This window comes from Ochotona princeps, chromosome 18 (genome assembly GCF_030435755.1).
Source record: "Ochotona princeps isolate mOchPri1 chromosome 18, mOchPri1.hap1, whole genome shotgun sequence".
Taxonomy (NCBI): Eukaryota; Metazoa; Chordata; class Mammalia; order Lagomorpha; family Ochotonidae; genus Ochotona; species Ochotona princeps.
Window position 1 is genome coordinate 38,449,104 of NC_080849.1, and position 18,626 is coordinate 38,467,729.

Below are 18,626 nucleotides of genomic sequence, written 5' to 3' on the forward strand. Positions count from 1 at the left end.
GTGTAGATAGTGCACGGGGAAGGAACACATGCTGTGTGTGCACTGGTTCCTAAAGGTCAACTGGATTTGGAGACAAGTGTCCTGGACAAAAATAGAATATACACACTCCATGGATTCTGGACTAGAAAGGAAGGAAAAGCATGAAACCACAGCAGAAGAAAACCAGCCAGAAGCATTAGCTCAACCTCAAAGACTGACAGAAGTGGAGCCTGTGGTGACACAGTGGTAGCACTGCCCGCTGTGGCACGAGCATCTCATATGAGCGCTGGTTCCTGTCCCAGTTGCTCCACTTCCAATCCAGCCCCATGCTCGTGTGCCTGGGAAAAGCAATGGAAGACAGCTCAGCTGTCTGGGCACTGCTACCCATGCGGGAGAGTGAGTGAAACTCCTGGCTCCTGCTTTGGCCTGGCGCAGCCACTGTCCTTGCAGCCATGTGGGAGTGAACCAATAGATGGACCATCTCTCTCACCTGCTCTCTCCTCTATGTAACACTGACGCTCAGATAAATCTCTAATAACATTGGGAAAAGTACAAATGAATTACTATGCTCATAAACAGAATACTCCAATGAATAAGACTCAAATTGGGTCAAAAAAAAACCCTCTTTAATCAAGAATGATCACATTTCTGTTAATATTTAGGGCCTGGCACAGTGACCTAGTGGTCCTCACCTTGAACGTGCCAGAATCCCATATGAGCGCTGGTTCTAATCCTGGCAGCCCTGCTTTCCACCCAGCTCCCTGCTTGTGGCCTGGGAAAGCGGTATAGGACAGCCCAAAGCCTTGGGACCCTGCACCTGCATGCGAGACCCGGAAGAGCTTCTGACTCCTAGCTTTGGATCAGCTCAGTCTGGCCACTGCGGTCACTTCGGGAGTGAACGAATGGATAACGGATGGAAGATCCTCTTCTCTGTCTCCTTCCTCTCTGTATAGTTGATTTTCTAATAAAAATAAATCTTTAAAAAATTGTTAAAGGATTTTAAAGGTAAGGGGAAGTATAAATCGCAGAGAGCAGTGATTTTGTTAGAACTGAAGCACATAACAGGACGCATCTGTAAGACATACAATACAGGACATAATGAAGAGACTAGGTGCTAAATAACCCAGCATTCCTGTGCAAATGTGTGCCCTATCTGGATGTGGGTGTCAGCTTTACTGGTCCTGTATTTCAAAACATTGTCCTTTTATAAACCAGCGTTGTGGTACAGCAAGTTAAGCTGCTGCCTGTGATGCCCACATCCACATGCACACTGGTTCAACTCCCAGCTGGTCTGTTTCCAACCCAGCTCCCTGATAATGCACCTGGGAAAGCAGGAGATGACCAGGTACCCGGGTCCCTGCAACTACGTGGCAGGCCTGGGTGGAATCCGATTCCTGGCTTTGGCCTAAGCCAAGCCCAGCTGTTGTGATTATCTGTGAACCATCTGTACTTCCATCCATCAACTTTCAAATAAATACAACATTAAAAATTTTTAATTGAACTTTAATAAGCAGCTCATTGTTACTGAGTCTGTTGAATAGCCCTCAAATGAAGACAATATATATGTAATAAATATATTAGTGAATATATATTTGTATAAATATGTGCTTTTATGAACATTCACACACAGAGATTTATGTTTCAAACTGACTAATCTGGAAGGCAGAGCTAGCAAGAGGGATGGAAAGATGGAAAGAGATCTCCCTTCCCATGGTTCACTCCCCATCTGGCCACGAAGGCCGGAGCTGGGCCATGCTGAAGCCAGAGACCAGAAGCTCTTCCAGGTCTCCCGTGTGGGTGCAGGGCCCAAGCCTTTGGGCCATCTTCCACTGCTTTCCCGGGTGCATTAGCAGTGAGCTGGATTGTAAGTGGGGCAGCCAAGTCATGACCCAGTGCCCATGTAGATGGCTGGCATCAGAGGTGGTGGCTTTACTCACCACAATGCCAGTCCTGCACAATTTTAGTTTTTAGCAAGGAAACTATGACAGATTAAGCACATGCTTGTCTGATTTGTAGACGCTGGTGTTTTATACCTGCCCTGTCATTTCTGGTATTTTCCTAAGAGAAGGCCTCACACATGCACACACACCAGCCTATCGCCCATGGTCGGCCTGCAGCTGCTCTCCCTCTCAATCCCAGCTAAGTCTCAGCTCTCCTTCGTCCTGTCCAGCAAATACATGAGGCCTCCTAGGAGGGAAAGCCCAGGATACCAGTGGCCATGGCGAGAGCCTAGTGGTCACACTGGCTGGATGTCTCAGTGTGCCTGGGCTCTGTGGAATGACACAGTGACTCCTGGGCTCTGTGGCACACGGTGACATCTGGTCACCATGACAGCTGTTGCTAGGCCTACAAATGCCCAGCTCTCTCTGCAAATGCTTCATGATTCATGCGGGTCACCTCTTGCCTCAGGGGAGCCCTTGTCTGAAATAATTCCACAACTTCTGGTCTTCATTACAGAGGAGCTCAAATGCTGGCCAGGATCAGCCAGGAAGATAAATACACACGACTCAAACCTTTGTTTTTCTTCCTCTTTCTGAGCTTTCTTCCCCATCTTTCATCCGAGATTCTCTTTCCCCAGATTAATTCCATTCTCTCTTCCATAGTGCAGAACAAAGCCTCACAGAAATTGAATGCAACAAGGTCTGAGCAGTTATAGATGGGATGATGATTTTACCTGCATTAACAGTTCCTGGACTGTCATTAGAATGTTAACGTTGTACTTTTACTTATCTGAAAGGCAAAAAGACAGATACCCCATCTTATGATAAACTCAAACTTTCACAACAGCTTGGCCAAGCCGGGCTGAAGCCAGGAGCCAGGAGCTCCCTCTGGTCTCCAACATGAGGAGCAGGGACCAAGCACGTGGGCCATCATCTGCCTCCCAGGTGCATCAGCAGGGAGCTGGAGTGGAAGTGGAGGTGTATTTGATCCCAGGTACCCAGATATGAGATGTGGGCACCCCACGCATGAGCTTAACCCACAAGGCCACCGCAGCAGCCCCTGCCAGGATTTGATAAGATCTAAAAAACTGTCAGAACTGGTGACGTGCAGCTTCGTTCTCTCAACAGCAGCTTAACTCTGAAAAAAAGCTCTATCTTCTGAATCATAAATGATGCTCCCATGAGGGAAGAGCTGGACTCCAGAGAAACTGACCGCACGGCAATTTTCACCGAAACGTGCCTGAAGCCCCCTTAACATCCACTGCCATAAACACACATGCTTTAAACCTTATGAATTATTCCTCAAATTTTCCATTTAATATTTTCAGGCCAAGGGTGACCAAAAGTAAGAGGGAATACCATCTGCTATGTCATAAAGAGCAGAAAGTTCAGGAGTAAAGATGTCCCAATTTCAACAATAAAGGAAATCTTGGGCAAAGTCTTATAGGAGTTAATCAAATTCATTCATTTATAGGGATGGTATTAATGAAAGAACTTACCCACGGGGTACACTGCCGTGCCAACCACAGAAATGACACCAGTGGTAGATGATAAAAATTAAACATGGCTAGATTCATGGCACATGATATGACATGTAATTAGAAACTGTTCTTAACAAAATCTCACTGTATTAAAAGAAATACCAACTTGTACTTATTTTATTTGAAAGGCCAACAATGAGAGACCCTTCTACCCACTGGCTCACTCCGTAAAAGCCCCAGCAGCCAGGACTCAGCCAGGACTGGGCCAGGCCAGAGCAGGAGCTGGGACTCAATCCAGGTCTGCCCTGTGAAGAAGGGCAAGGACCCAACTATGAAAGGCACTGCCTGCTGACTCCCAGTGTGCATCCGCAAGAAGCTGCAGCAGAGCAGACGGTGCTGGAGCCCCTGCACTCTCATGTGGTCCTTGGCGGCCAGGAGGCTGCGTGCTTGCCACTGTCACCTGCCCGCCCCATCATTTCATCCCTGAAGCCCTGACATTACAGCTGCAGAAGCAGCTCCACTGCCTGGGAGGAATAAACTAGATCTGAGCTGCAATACCAATGTGAACCAGGAGATGGTGCCATCTTAAATATCAAACACTTGAGGCTGAAAATTCTATTTTGAGGAAGATGCTGGAAATTAGAGCATTCGATCTCTGTGAATCTTTGGAAACCTTGGTACATGGCTCTTACAATGAGCAGCAGACAACTACTTCAGGGGCCACTGGTAAAAGCAAATACAAGAACAATTGTTTCAAGAAGATAGTCACAGGTTTGTGGATTTGCAAGGAAGAATATAATTACTTTTTCAGTACATTTTGGGAAAGAAGGATTTTCAAGGACTTTAGGGGTCCTAAAATACATTATTAGCAAGGCAAGAATTTACAATATTGTTACAAGGAAAAGAATAGCAAGTGACACCGGTGGAAAAAGTACAGAAGACATAAGCTGACCATGCAGGTGTGTGGAGGGTGTGACCTGCATGCCCAGAGCCCAGCACCTTGGCGGAACGTGCGGGATCTTTCTTTTGTGTGTTTCTTTAACTTTTTCTAAAATCTCAGAATAGCTTTAGAATTACACAACAAATATTTGCAATAGTACCAAGTTCCCATATAGCTCACACTCAGCTTTCCCTAATTAATGTCCACAGTGTATATATTTGCCACGTCATGATCTTATTTTGCTTACAGACTTTGCGTAGCCTCATCTGATTTTTCTGAGTAATTCAATATAAAATGCTGAGGGTGAAAGAATTGTTAGATTTCCTTCAATTGGAACACAAAATGATTTTAGTAATTCAGCAGCTGTGCTGACAGAAACAAAGGGAAAATGGGGAACTGCTGCCATCTGGTGGACAACATAGAGACTGCGTCTGTGGAGAAGGGTGTAAAGCTCAGCTTTGGGTTTTCTGGGGTTTCTCAGGAATGAGGTGCTTACTGCTGTGCTGGCCCAGTCAGCGTCCACACAAGGGGCTGCCCTGGCCACACCTGTGCTAATCCTGTTCCAGCCTTCTCCAGTCAACACCAGAGAAACAAGACCCTCCCCCTAGAAACAAAACCACTAAAACTGGATTCCGGAAAGAGCACAGGTAGGACGACCAGTGGTTCACTGTTCCCTGGGCCATGACCCCGGGGCCTGGATTGGGACAAGAAAACAGAAGATGGAGAAGCTGTTGAAATACCATGAATCTTCCAATTTCCAAGGAAAGCCTGCCAATTGCCCTTTGAGGGACACAAGGCTCTTCTTTCACGTCCTCGACCGTGCACATGTCAAGTCCACGTATAAACAGACACGTGTCCATGTCACCCTGAACTTGGGCTGCTGGGCTGTGTGTTCTGGTCACGTCTTGATGACCCCTGAAGAGAACATCACCTGAGCTAGTGGACCTGGCAGCTGCACCCACAGGCCCTTTTGCAGATCTACCACCCACAAACCCGGGGGGCTGGCTCTGTGTGAGCAAGCGCCCCTCTCCTCTGACTCCCTAGCGGGGAACTACATCCAGGAGGAAGTCACTAACGACGCGAGCCAGGAGAAATGCATCGAGACTTAGCAGCAGGCATGTAGCCTGGTGGTTAAGGTGACAGTCTGGTTTCCCTTCCAGCCTGATTCCAGCTTCCTGCCAATGTACACCCTGGGAGGCAGTGGCCATGGTGCAAGTCACTGGCTCCCTGCCGTGCTCAGGGGACAGCTGAACTGAGTTCCTAGCTCCTGGCTGCAGCCTGGCTCAGGTACTGTGAGGAGGGTGGACCAGTGGGTGAGGTGTGTTCTCTCACTCACAGTTATTCACTCATTGCGTGGCTGCAGCGTCTGACTCCACCTGGGACCTTGGACAGCCTCGGGGGAAGGAGCACGCAGCTAGGAGCAGCCTGCTGTCCCGACACTCTTTCCTTTCCAGGCCCTCAGCACAGCTCTCCCCGGCAGGTGCATCTGCCCTGCTGTTGTCATGTCGCCTCATTTCCAGCAGCATCCATGCTCACCACTAAACTCACACTGCAGAGAATGTGTGCTGTGGAGAAGTAACCATAATCTTTGAAACAGTCTCTTCTATGAGGCCAGGAATGTGGTATTGTGGGTTAAACCACAGCCTGGCAACCCCATGTGAGCATCCATAAGTCCCAGCTAGTCCACTCTGCTCCACCCCCTGCTAATGCACCTGTGAAGGCAGCAGATGGCCCACGGGGGAGACCCAGATCGAGTTCCTGTGTCATCCTAGCTAGCCCAGCTCTGGCGTTAGGCCCCTGGGGCAGGGAATCAGCAGACAGAACAGCTCTCTCTCCTTTCTCTATCTAATAGTTCTGCCTATGAAATAAATGTCTCCTTTGAAAAATACTCTGCTTCTATCTTCCGTCCTAGCTAGCACATAAGAATAAATCATGACTGCATGCACTTCTGTCTGCTACTGCACCTTCAAAGGCCTCGTGCAGTACCGAGCAGGGAGGAGAGTGACAGACACATAGTCCCGCTGCTCAGGAGTCTGGCCAGCTGAGTGGGTGTGGCCTGGACCGTGCTGGGCTTTGCCCTATGCAGGCCTTGCTTCCCTGGGGTTCTCGTTGTCTGTCAGGCTCTGGCAGGCTGTGCTCGCTCAGCAGCAAGGCAAGATTCTAAGAGAGGAGACGGGGGCCAGCAGCCCCTGAGGAGCGACCCTGGCATTGGCAGGGTGTCACTTTGGGTGCCAGCTGATGGGACAAGCAGTGGTCACACACACAGGCTAGGGATACAGGAAAGGACGAGTCCAGGACATGGGCCACTGTGGCTGTGACACACAGGAGTGTGTGGGAACGAGCGTCAGGCCTTGGTGGTGTGTCCAACTTCTAGGTGTCTCCTGGAGTACTCATTTATGATGCCCACCCCTTGTTGCTGATGGTGACCCTTCAAGGGCTTTGGCTCAGAGAACTCTGCCCCCCACCCCTTGCTGGTCACAAACAGCAGCCTGCCCTCCTGTCACTGCTCCACCCCCAGGAGGTCCAGCAGCCTGCCTCCTGCCCTGGGGGAGCCCAAGAGGCCACTCAACACTCGGTGAGTTTGTTTCCTACTTGTGCCCAGAGAGACCCTTTCCTGTCTGCTTAAGAACAGAGTGATCAGGGCGAGCCTCTTGCTCAGCAGTGAAGGCACTGCAGGTGATGCCCACATGTGCCGATCCAAAGCCAGGAACCCCGGAGCCTCTTCTGGGTCTCCCATGCAGGTGCAGGGTCCCCCAAGGCTTTGGGCCGTCCTCCACTGCTTTCCCAGGCCACAAGCAGGGAGCTGGATGGGAAGTGGGGCTGCTGGAACACAAACTGGTGCCCATATGGGATCCCGGGCAGTGCATGCAAAGCAAAGACTTCAGCTGCTAGGCCACTGTGCCGGGCCCACGAATCATTTCTCAGCTCCAGCTCCTGACTCCAGATTCCTGTTCATTATATACGCCGGCCGGCAGTGGGTGGTGATGATTCAGTAATTGGGAGCCTGTCTTCCATGTGAAGGACCTGGCCCAGTTGCCAGCTCCTGGCTTTATCATCCGTCCAACCCTGCCACTGCAGGCATTAAGGGGGTGAGCCAGCAGATGGGCCATCTACCCCCCCCCCTCTCTCTCTCTCTCACACACACACACACACACAAATAAATGTCTTAAAGTGATTCAGGGGTCAAAATGGAACTACAGAAGGCCAAAGTGTGGTTCTGTGTCCACAACTCATGTCAATGAATAGCTTTGAGGCAATGCAGGCAGAGCTTCACCGGCTATGCCAATTTTTCAGGAAGAAAAAGATGAAAAGCCTAATTCTGTTGTGAATCGTGACAGCCTCTTGAGCCTGTGGTCCAGCCCAGATGCACCTGTGACTCACTCTCCACTCGGGCCTCTCATAGGAGATGTAAGTGAACCTGCTGGGCCCCAACTGCAGAATCGCTTCCTCATTCCTCTCACTCCTGTCTTCAACAGCAGGACACAGAACATGCCAGAAGCACGAAGGGTGGAGCTCAAGGAAGCTTCTTCAGAATATGCCTGTTGGGTTTAGCAGCCTAGTCCTCCAACACACCACCCTAAAGTGCCTGATTTGAATCTGTTTCTTAACAAAGTACTTGATGAACTGGCAGGCTGCTCATGGTACAGTGGAGCCAAGTGTCTGTAGTTCTTTGTTTAAATATGTGGTTTCTATATCAACCCTGCCTGGCAACCCCCAGTCTGTCTTCACAGATTCCGTGCTGTGTGACTGGAGCCTCAGTCATGTTGAACTCTCAGACTGTCTTACTGACCGGCTTGCATTTAGGCTCCACCCAAGGAAGGCTCCAGCCTCCTGGTACAAGAGGAAGTCACTTGGTGCTTCTAGCTGGGGATGCCTTCCCTCCAGCAACCACGCACAGCAAGGTCCTGGATGCCCCAGACATTATCAGCAACAGCCACAGCTACCCTTGCCCTCGGCGGGCAGGGCACCAGCTGGTTCCATCCTGTTGTCCGCTCAAGCCCTAAGCAGAGTAACGAGGATCCAGCAGGAATCCAGGCTGCTGTGTGCCAACGACTTCCCCAAGATCCTGATGCCACTTCCTCCCTTGATTCTTCCCATCCCTAAAGACAGTAGTTACTTCCTTAGTAAGCTCTGGGTTATGTCAGTACCCACTGCCTACTCTCAGGCCTCCCAATATCCAATATTAACCAATCGCTGGATTCACCACCTTATGAAACAGCTAACAAGACTGCTCTTTTTTCTTAAGGCCAGTGTGAGCTGCCTATATAAAGCCCAGCATGCACTGGTCTGGCAACACTTTGTGGGACTGTCCGACTGAGCTGGACGCTTTCTGAGCACTCCATACCAGTTAAGCAACCCACAGCCATGTCCTCAGTGGTCCGTGACCTAGGTGCCAGCCTAGCCCACTACCTGGGACTAGCAAAGGACATTGGTACCTATTTAGCAACTATATGTTTAAGAGGCGTGCAGAGGAAGCACCTCCAAGGATTTGAAGATGACATGTCGACAAATCTTTGCCTTGACGTGGAAGTACGCTATCAGGCATGGGAGCTGCGTGACATCCAGCAGACTGCCAATCAACATATTTTACTGAAAAAAATGAACAAAAATCAAAATAGAATGTGAAATCTGCACTAACTCCACACATAGTTGTGGAGACGACAAAACAAAAACTGGACTGTTCAGAAACGAAGTGGCCCCACACCTGGAAACCCCTGGGCAGCTTTCCACCAAAGAAGAACTCCTCAGAGAGCCCGAAGTGGTACCCCAGGCCACCAACAACATGACCTTTCCTGATGAAAGAAAACCTGTGGCCCGCAGTGAGCCTTGTCGGTTGCTCCTACAAGAAAATGAAACCCTCAAAGCCTCCCTAGTCACCAAAGAAGAAACAATCAGGCTCCTCCAGGAAAGGATCCAGACACTGTCTCAGGCCATGACAGAGACCACACAACTAGAGACAAAGGCACTTGAAATTAAAAAATTTAGGAAGAAACAACAGGTCTTACACAACCTAGTGAAAGGCAAAGAGCTCTTTCTGATAGCCAAAAAGAAGGAGGTGTGTTCCAGAACCAGCTGGCAGAGTCAGGAGGAAATTAAGATGCTGAAACAATCTCTGTCAAAGTTAAATGAGCTGGGGGGGGGGGGGGCTTCAAAAGGAATTCAGCAAGATTTACTCAGAGCTCATCCTTGATACAGACCAAGCTGAGCAAGACACGGATGACAACGACCTGATACAAAATGCCCAAGACACTAACATCAGAACGAGAAAGTTCAACGACAGATTGTTCCACGTCCTCAAAATGCTTGCCCAGCTTTCTTCGACCAAAGAAGACCTGCTCAGATACCCCAAAGCCTTGCTAGAGGCCTCCAACAGCAAAGCATTCACAGAAGAGTATCTGGAATTCACGGAACCTGCTACCTCAAGTCAATTCCTCACAGGAGCAACACGAAAGCTAAAGCTAAAATCACTCAAAGCAAACGAAGCCACAATCCAGATCCTCCAGGAAGAACTGCACACGATGGCTTCTCTGAAGGCTCACACCACAAAAGTAGACACACAGCAGCAACTGTCTTGAGAAAACAAACTAAAGGAGAAACTGGAGTATTTACAAAAGCTACTAAAAGGCAACGACATTTTGATGAATGCCAAAAACAAGCAGCTGCGCTCGCTCAACAAGACTCTTGCAGAGAAAGAGAAGGAAAATAACACTTTACGGCAAACCGTGAGAAAACTCGCACTCCACGACGGACACCACAACCCTGCAGACAGAAGACGACCAGAGACCTTCAGAGATCAGGGATCTGAAGGAGAAACAACATGTGTTAGGGAAACTAGTGAAAGGGAAAGGGCTTGCTGTGAAACCCAAAACTCAACAATTACCCACCATGGAGGACACTCTTGTCAAGAAAGAGGAGGAGAACGCCATTTTTACACCATCTGTGACCACATTAGAAGAAGCAGTGTCAACACTGCAGATGGAGATTCGGAAACTGAAACAAGAGTATGGGAAAAGACTCGGCACAGCTCAGGAAAACATGAAGGCACTCCAAGACTGCAACACCAAGAGGCTCATGTCCCTGCAAGAGAAGAAGCTGGCTGCCTGTGCACTCGGGGAGGAGCTCCACACTCGGAGCCGTTGCTGAAAGAAACAGAAGACAGATCCCAGCAGCTCTTCAGTGCCACGGAGGCCATCCTCAAGCGAATCCTGCTTGTTGCAGCAGGAGAGAGACGCAATGCTGCTGGCCACGAGACAGAAACACCTGCAGGAACAGGTCCTGCAGAGCGCGCTGTAGAGCTTACAAGACACGTTCAGCCAGGAGTGCGACAGGGACCACCACCATCTTCCACAGGCCCAAGATTCTCACCTGCCTGAAGCCCTGCCCGAAGCAGATGGACTGGCTGCAGTTCGAGCAGAGAGCAGACCCCTGAGAGCCCTGTGCAGCACTGCCAATGACGCTGGCCAGGGGACACTGACACCCTGTGGGGAGCTGCAGATGACACAGCCGGCCCTGGCCACACAGTGTCACCATGAGCAGCAAGGCCAAAGCCAATGCCGAGACCAGGCAGCAGCTGCCCGTCGAGCCCGAGCCCTTTACGACGAGGGTGGGGAGGGACATAAAGCTGATCATTACTAAGGTTCAAGGAACCATAAAATGGTTCAACATCAAGACCAAATATGGCTTCATTAGCCAACATCAAATCAAGAAGACATATCTGTCCATCACCCCACCATTCAGAACCACAAGCCCAGGAAGCATCTGCCCAGCCTAGGTGATGGCGAGATCGTGGAGTTTGACATGGTACAGGGTTAGAAGAGTGTGCAGGCCACCAACGTCACTGTATATCTGACTTTGTAATGAAAATAAATAAATCTTTTAAAAAAAACCATTTCAGGAGTGGTTTTGTAACAACCATACATGTAGAGTGCACTTTATAAATATTTGAGTTTTAGCAGATTGCTGTTCCTTTTTTTTAAAAGATTTATTTATTTTTATTACAAAGTCAGATATAGAGAGAGGAGAGACAGAGAGGAAGATCTTCTGTCCGATGATTCACTCCACAAGTGACCGCAACGGCTGGTGCTGCGTCAATCCGAAGCCGGGAACCAGGAAACTCCTCTGGGTCTCCCACATGGGTGCAGGGTCCCAAGGCTTTGGGCCGTCCTCCACTGCTTTCCCAGGCTACAAGCAGGGAGCTGGATGGGAAGTGGAGCTGCCGGGATTAGAACCGGCGCCCATATGGGATCCTGGTGTGTTTGAGGCGAGGACTTAAGCCGCTAGGCCACGCTGCCGGGCCCTGAAATGTTTTTATGTAGGCCTTAAAACATGGATAAAAATCTATGTCAAGAGGATATATTTGAAAATTTTAAGATTATGGAACATACACACATAGCACTTTGAATACCTTGAAGACCTACTTACCCAGCACTACAGTAAATCCCCCAGGTCTCACTCCCCTTAAGGCCCACTGGCCTAGGAAAGCTTTGTGACCTTTAGGCTTAAACCATACTCTGCCATTTCCTGCACTTTATGATCCCCAGAACAGACAACACCAATCCCCTGAGGCATTTAGCCCTGAAGTCCACCTAGAGCCCCATCTGCCAGTCTCGGATCCTGCACTCCCAATACCCCAGGCTCTAAAGGGGCCTTCCCTTTTGCTTTCTTTGTTCTTCTGTCTCTCTGCTCCCACTTGTCCTTTGCCCAACAGCTGCCTTCTCTCTCCCCCACTCCAAAATAAATTCCTCTCCTATGTAGCTCACATGTTATGTATGGCATCTTGGGTTTGTGGCAAAAAAAGCTAATATCACTACCTGGAGGGAGACGGCGCAGAACCACCTCGACATGGCAGGGTGACATGAGGGAAATGGCGGCCAAGACCTACAGCACTGGGCCTTGGTACATCACAGGCACAGGGGATGGAAGAAGGCAGCAGCTCCTTGGCTTGCGCATGCTCGCTGTAGTAAGTGACCTGTAAAGCAGGTGCTTCTCACAGTGGGCTGAGCCAAGGCCTGAGTGGTTCCTGGAGGGCAGACACTCCTGAGGAGATAAGGCTGGGATCACCCATGTGGACTCACTCTCTCTGCCTCAGGTCTGCACCCTGTTCTGCCCAACTAACAAACTCAGCTTCAACTTCCAGCCTCCACCTCAGATCCAGCTCCCTGCAGCTGCCTGGGAAAAGCAATAGGAGATGACCCACAGGTTTGAGCCACTGTCCCCACACAGAAAACCCAGAAGCAGCTCTCAACTCCTGGCTACCCCAGCCCAGGCCTGGCCATTGAAGCCACAAGATCAAAAATCTGTTTCCGGCCTGGCGCGATAGCGTAGTGCTTAAAGGCCTTGCCTTGAACGTACCGTGATCCCATATAGGTGCCGGTTCTAATCCTGGCGGCCCTGCTTCCCATCCAGCTCCCTGCCTGCGCCTGGGAAAGAAGCTTTAGGACCCTGCACCTATGTGGGAGACCTGGAAGAGCTCCTGGCTCCTGAATTCAGACTGACTCAGTTCCAGCCATTGTGGTCACTTGGCGAGTGAGCCATCGGATGGAAGATCTTCCTCTCTGTCTCTGCTCCTCTCTCTATATCCGTCTTTCAAATAAAAATAAATAGATCTTAAAAAAAACTCTGTCCTCCACGCTTTATCAAATAAGTGAAACTTTAAAAAAAATGCAACTGATTTATATTAGCAAACAGATTCATATTAGCCTTAACTGGGAAAAACTGAGAAGCACATTAATTACTTGCCAAGTCTATGACAACATAGCCACAATCTGAATCTAGCATTTCTAAATGAGGGGTGAGGGCCTGGTGGTGTGACCTAGTGGCTAAAGTCCTCGCCTTGAACGCCCTGGGATCCCATATGGGCGCCGGTTCTAATCCCGGGAGCTCCACTTCCCATCCAGCTCTCTGCTTGTGGCCTGGGAAAGCAGTGGAGGATGGCCCAAAGCCTTGGGACCCTGCACCCGCGCGGGAGAACTGGAAGAAGTTCCTGGATCCTGGCTTCGGATCGGCATAGTCCCAGTTGTTGCGCTCACCTGGGGAGTGAATCGTTCGACAGAGGATCTTTCTATCTCTCCTCCTCTCTGTATATCTGACTTTCCAATAAAAATAAATCTTTAAAATAAATAAATAAGGGGTAAAATAAAAATTGAACTCAGCATCTAAAACAAGAGGCAACAAATTCTGATTAATCTTCCTTCATGAGAACCAAGGAAGTTGAATCCAAATTATGGGCTGATGGGATGGCTCAACTGGCTCCTCTTCTGCCTGCAAGTGCCAGGATCCCAAATGGCTGAGGGTCTGTGTCCTGGCTGCTCCAATTCCCATCCAGTTCCCCGTTTGTAGCCTGGGGAAAACAGTGGGGGATGGCCCAAAGCATTAGGACCCAGCACCTAAGAGGGAGACACAGAAAAATCTCCTAGATTTGGATAGGCTCAGCTCCCGCCACTGTGGCCATTTAGGGAGTGAACCAATAAATAGAAGATCTTTCTGCCTCTCCTTCTCCCTGTAAATTGCCTTCCCAATAAAAAGAAAAAAAATTTTTAATTACGCCTTCAATTGAAAAAACTCAGGCTTACATTGTGGTCCAGCAGAGCCGCTGCCTGTGACACCAGCAACCCAAATGAGGACTGAGTCCAGTACTGGGGCTCCAGCTCCGATCCAGCTCCCCGCTACTGCACCTAGAGGAGCAGCAGAGGATGTCCCAAGGGGGCCTCTGCACCCACATGGCAGACCTACAAGGAGTTCCAACCTCCTGGCTTAAGCCTGGCTCAGCCACAACCTTTGTGGACATTTGGGAGTGAACCAGTGGTGCAAATATTCTTGGTCTCTATCACTATGCCTTTCAAATAAATCAATCTTAACATATATGAGTTCATGTGTATGTGTGTGTGTGTGTGCATGTCCGTGTGTATGTCTATTCACAAGAGCGAGATCCAGACCTGGGAATTCAGGAACAGCACATTGGACTCGGTGCTGTGGTACAGCAGGCTGGGCTAGGACCTCAGTGCTGGCATCCCACATGAGTGCCATTCAAGTCCTGGCTCCTCCATTTCCCAGCACTCCTCAGGGGAAGCAGCGGGGAATGGTTCAAGCACTTGGACCTCTGCACACATGTGGGAGACTGAGGAGCAGCTCTGGGTTCCTGGCTCTGACCTGGCCCAAGCCTGGCCACTGTGGGCACCTGGGGTGTGAAACTGATGGAAGCTCTTTATCTCCTTCACAGCTCTCTTTCAAAGTAAAACAAATCTTGAAAAAGCAACATAGTAAATTGTAAAATCTACTTTAAGAAACACTCAGCTGTGTCACTTTGTTACAAAAGCACACTTACAACTGCTTCCTTTTCAATGCAGTGAAACTTTCTGCTAACTTCCTCAATAAGTCTTGGTGCCCTGATATACAGCATTGCTCCCCCTTGAATGAAATCGAGACAAAGGGGCTACAATGATCACACCACGGCCTGTCAACCAGTAGAACTGCCGTAAAACGCTGAGATGCTATCGCTATTGTTCACCTCTGCCTTCTGCTGTTCACATTCATTACACATCCACACTGACTGCGATGCCCTACACACCTAACAGAGCAGGCCTACTCACTGCGCATACACCCCATCACTGCCCAATAGTCATTAAAAACACTACAAGTGAAATAAGCCTCATGGTTTTGCCTTATTAATTAAGTGCTCTATACTCAGAAATTTCCACTGGAATGATTCCAAAAATTCATCTGTTTCAAAACATGGTAGGAAGAAGGAAACATGGACAGTCCACAACCTGATAGCCATGCTTCAGTAAGTAAAATACTTAAAACACAAGGTGTTACCTCTTAATGATAAAATTCCTCAAAGTTTGGACAACATGCATTTTAAATTGCCTTTTGGTTACTTCCCATGAAAATTATTGTTCAAGTTAAATTAAAATAATACTGATCAATTACTAATCAGAGAACTTTCTCTTCGAAGGAAAACTTAACCACAAAATAAAACCATGAGGCTACTTTCCATGGTCACATGACAGCAAAATGAACAACACAGCTGATTCACTACTTGGAACTTTCTACTTGCAGACTAATCAAAAAGAAAAAAAAAAAAGCAGATACACTGAGTAAACAACTACCTCCTCTTCCTAGGACCATGGGGCACCTTCACACACCTGCTCAGCTCACAGCCCTCAACACTGACAGTGCCCACCCAGGAAACACAACATTTCCATGCAAGCTATTCAAAATACTATCATTATAAACACACACTGTACAGGATGCCCAACAATCTCCTCTGAAACTTCACTAATGAACTGCTGATAAACGCCCATGTGTATGCCATTACAACCTGTCCTCTTTCTAGGAACTGCAAAGACCTCGGAGGCCTACTCCAAGAACTCCCAGGATCTCTCAAAGTTTTACAAAGTTCACCCTCACCATTCCATCTTCTCCCCTCATGGTATTAGTTAAGCTGGTTCCCTCCACTTTTCTCTGTGCACACCTGGCATGCAGAAAGCTAGGCTTCCACAGATGGTCAAAGTTAAGAATTTGGGGCCGGGCACGATAGCATAATGATTAAGGTCCTTGCCTTGAATGCCCCAGGATCCCATACAGGCGCTGGTTCTAATCCCCGCGGCCCTGCTTCCCATCCAGCTCCCTGCCTGTGGCCTGGGAAAGCAGTTGAGAACAGCCCAAGGACTTGAGACCCTGCACCTGTGTGGGAAACACAGAGGAAGCTCCTGGCTCTTGGCTTCAGATTGGCTCACTTGCAGCCGTTGCAGTCACTTAGGGAGTGAGCCATCGGACGGAAGATCTTCCTTTCTGTCTCTGCTCCTCTCTCTATATCCGCCTTTCCAAAAAAAATAAATAAATCTTTAAAAAAAGTTAGGAATTTGTCCCCAAAGATTCCAACTTTGAAGTGCTATAATCAAATATATGACTACATCTCTAGGTAAAATAAAACCACAAAAGAATCTGGAATACTGTGAAAGGAACATTCCTTAGGCCAATAACACTTACTGGCATTGAACAGAGAAACATTGAGCAGTTCCCTGAAGCTCAGGCAGCTCCCAGAACAAGAGCAACTGAGAATACTTCCCAGCTCAATTAGACACCACTGTGACAGGAGCTGCTCCGAGAACTCAACTGCCTACAGCCTAGTCCATTTGTCTGCCTGACAAGCTGCTGACAGCTGGACCTGGTAACAAGCCACATGTCCTTCTGAAACCAATTCATGGTAAGTCAATTATACGCTGTTTGCCTGATGGATCTTGTGCAGGAGCCCAGCCTGAATCCAGGGCCTCCCACAAAAATATCAACAGTGGACTGTGCTGTGCTATCATTCAGGAGAAACTGTGTGTTCTTGTGCTCAATTGTTGGTTCTTGCACAGAATCATTGCCCTTTGTTATAAAGAAACAAGACATGCTGGGAAGCAGCACTTTCTTAGAAACACTCCCTGGCTGCTGTGAAGCACTGTGTTAAACGTTGCGCAATCCACCCACCAAGAGGAGCTCCCTCCACAAAGAGGAACCACCACAGCTTTCTGCTGATGCACAAGGAGACACCTAGTAAGCCTCCCACAAAGACCCTCCCAAAACCCTGCTGGGGGCTGCAACAGCTTCAGGTGAGCCCACTTAGTGGTTTTGCATCCAGATTTTGAACATCAATTAAATGCTCAATGTTGTGCAACACTAGGTTTGCCTGGAACAAGTTAAAGTTTTTTTTTTTTCTAAAGATTAACTTTATTTTTGTTGGAAAATCAGATATATAGAGAGGAGAAAAGACACAAAGATCTGTCCATTGATTCACTCCCCTTCTGGTCACAACAGCTGGAACTGAGCTGATCCGAAGCGTCTTCCAGGTCTCCCACGCAGGTGCAGGGTTCCAAGGCTTTGGGCCATCATCCACTGCTTCCCCAGGCAAGCAGGAAGGTGGATGGGAAGTGGAGCCGCCAGAATTAGAACTGGCGCCCCATGGGATCCAGCCCCGCTCAAGGGGATGACTTTAGCCATAGGCTACCGTGTCGACCATAAATTAAGCTTTTAAAAAACTTTGCTCAACTTCCTCCAGTTTTCCCTCTTAGAGGTTGTAAATAGAGTCCACCAAGCAATTTAGAATTAGGAACTGTATTATGATATTACGGGGGTAACGGCAGAAGCGCAAAATGGGATAGCAGCAAGAGGAGGAGGGAGGGGGAGGAATGAGCCCCTATTGCTACAAACATGCTTCACAGGAAAAAAGTTTGAAAAAGAATCAGTGGATGAAAGGAATGTGAATTTTGCAGCCACTTTGCTTTTAAGACATAGATTATCCTCTCTGGGGAATATCGATTTTTCCATCCTTATCAGCGCAGAGACAGACCTGAAAAAGAATTCCCTAAGTATTTCAGGGAAAACACAGCGCGGATCCTAAAGCTAACTTTTAACTATTTAGTAGAGCTTGCTTCCTACACCTGGACAATATCATGCAGCCACAGGTTCGACCTTGCAGCTCTCCGCAGGTGAATACTAACAAATCAGGACAGCCACTCTTCAGCGTCGCGGCATAGGCGACTCGCTCCTGCGGCGGCAGCGCAGCTGGCCCTTGCACACTTTCTGAATCCCCTCTGCCATTCCCTCACGCTCGTGGAGCCAACAGCATGGCACAGAGTGAAAACAAGCGGTCACATGGGCAGCCCGTGACTCCCACTGTGCGGCAGTCCTCGTCTCGTCACAAAGAAACTGGGAAGTTACCACGGACGCCCGAGAGTCCCGGGAGCCGCTGAGGACCAGGCAGGTGCCCGCGGCGCGCCCCGCACAGACCCGAGCCCCAGGGCCGTGCCCGCACACACGGCCCCGCTCCGCCACTTCCCGCACCTTCCTCCCGCCCAGAAGCCCCCAGCCCCGCGCGGCGCCCCGGAGCCACGACCCTGCCGGACCACCGTCCCCACAGCCGCTTCGAGAAGCCCACGTCCCTCCACCGCGGGCGCTCCCGGGGCTCCCCGAGCACCAGCACGGCTCGGCCGCGAGAAACTCACCGACGCCGCCCCTCGGGCGCTCCCGGGGCTCCCCGACTGCTCGCTCCGGCTGCCACGCCCCGAACACCAGGCCGCCCCGCGCCACCACCCGCTGCCCCCGCGGCCGCCCGGGGCCCACAGGGAGGCGGCCCGCCCCGCCAGTGGCGCCGCCCTCCCGGCCGGATCCGCCGCCGCAGGCTGCCGGGAGCACGTGCGCGCGCACGCCCAGGCGGTTGGCCCGCCCGGCACGTGACTGCGCGCGCGGCCACACCCCCGCCGGCACGCCCCGCCCTCACGCCGCTCCTATTGGTCCCGGCCA

The 18,626-nt window shown here is 49.7% G+C and overlaps 1 protein-coding gene across 1 annotated transcript in view; it reads right to left on the reverse strand.

The window, feature by feature from the left end:
- The window catches only part of B4GALT6 (beta-1,4-galactosyltransferase 6), a 189,697-nt gene extending 171,360 nt beyond the window's left edge, over positions 1-18,337 (reverse strand). The window contains exon 1 of the mRNA XM_058676772.1: positions 18,329-18,337. The gene's annotated coding sequence lies outside the window, so the exon portion shown is untranslated. The remainder of the gene's footprint in view (positions 1-18,328) is intronic.
- Between the last annotated feature and the right edge of the window lie 289 nt (positions 18,338-18,626).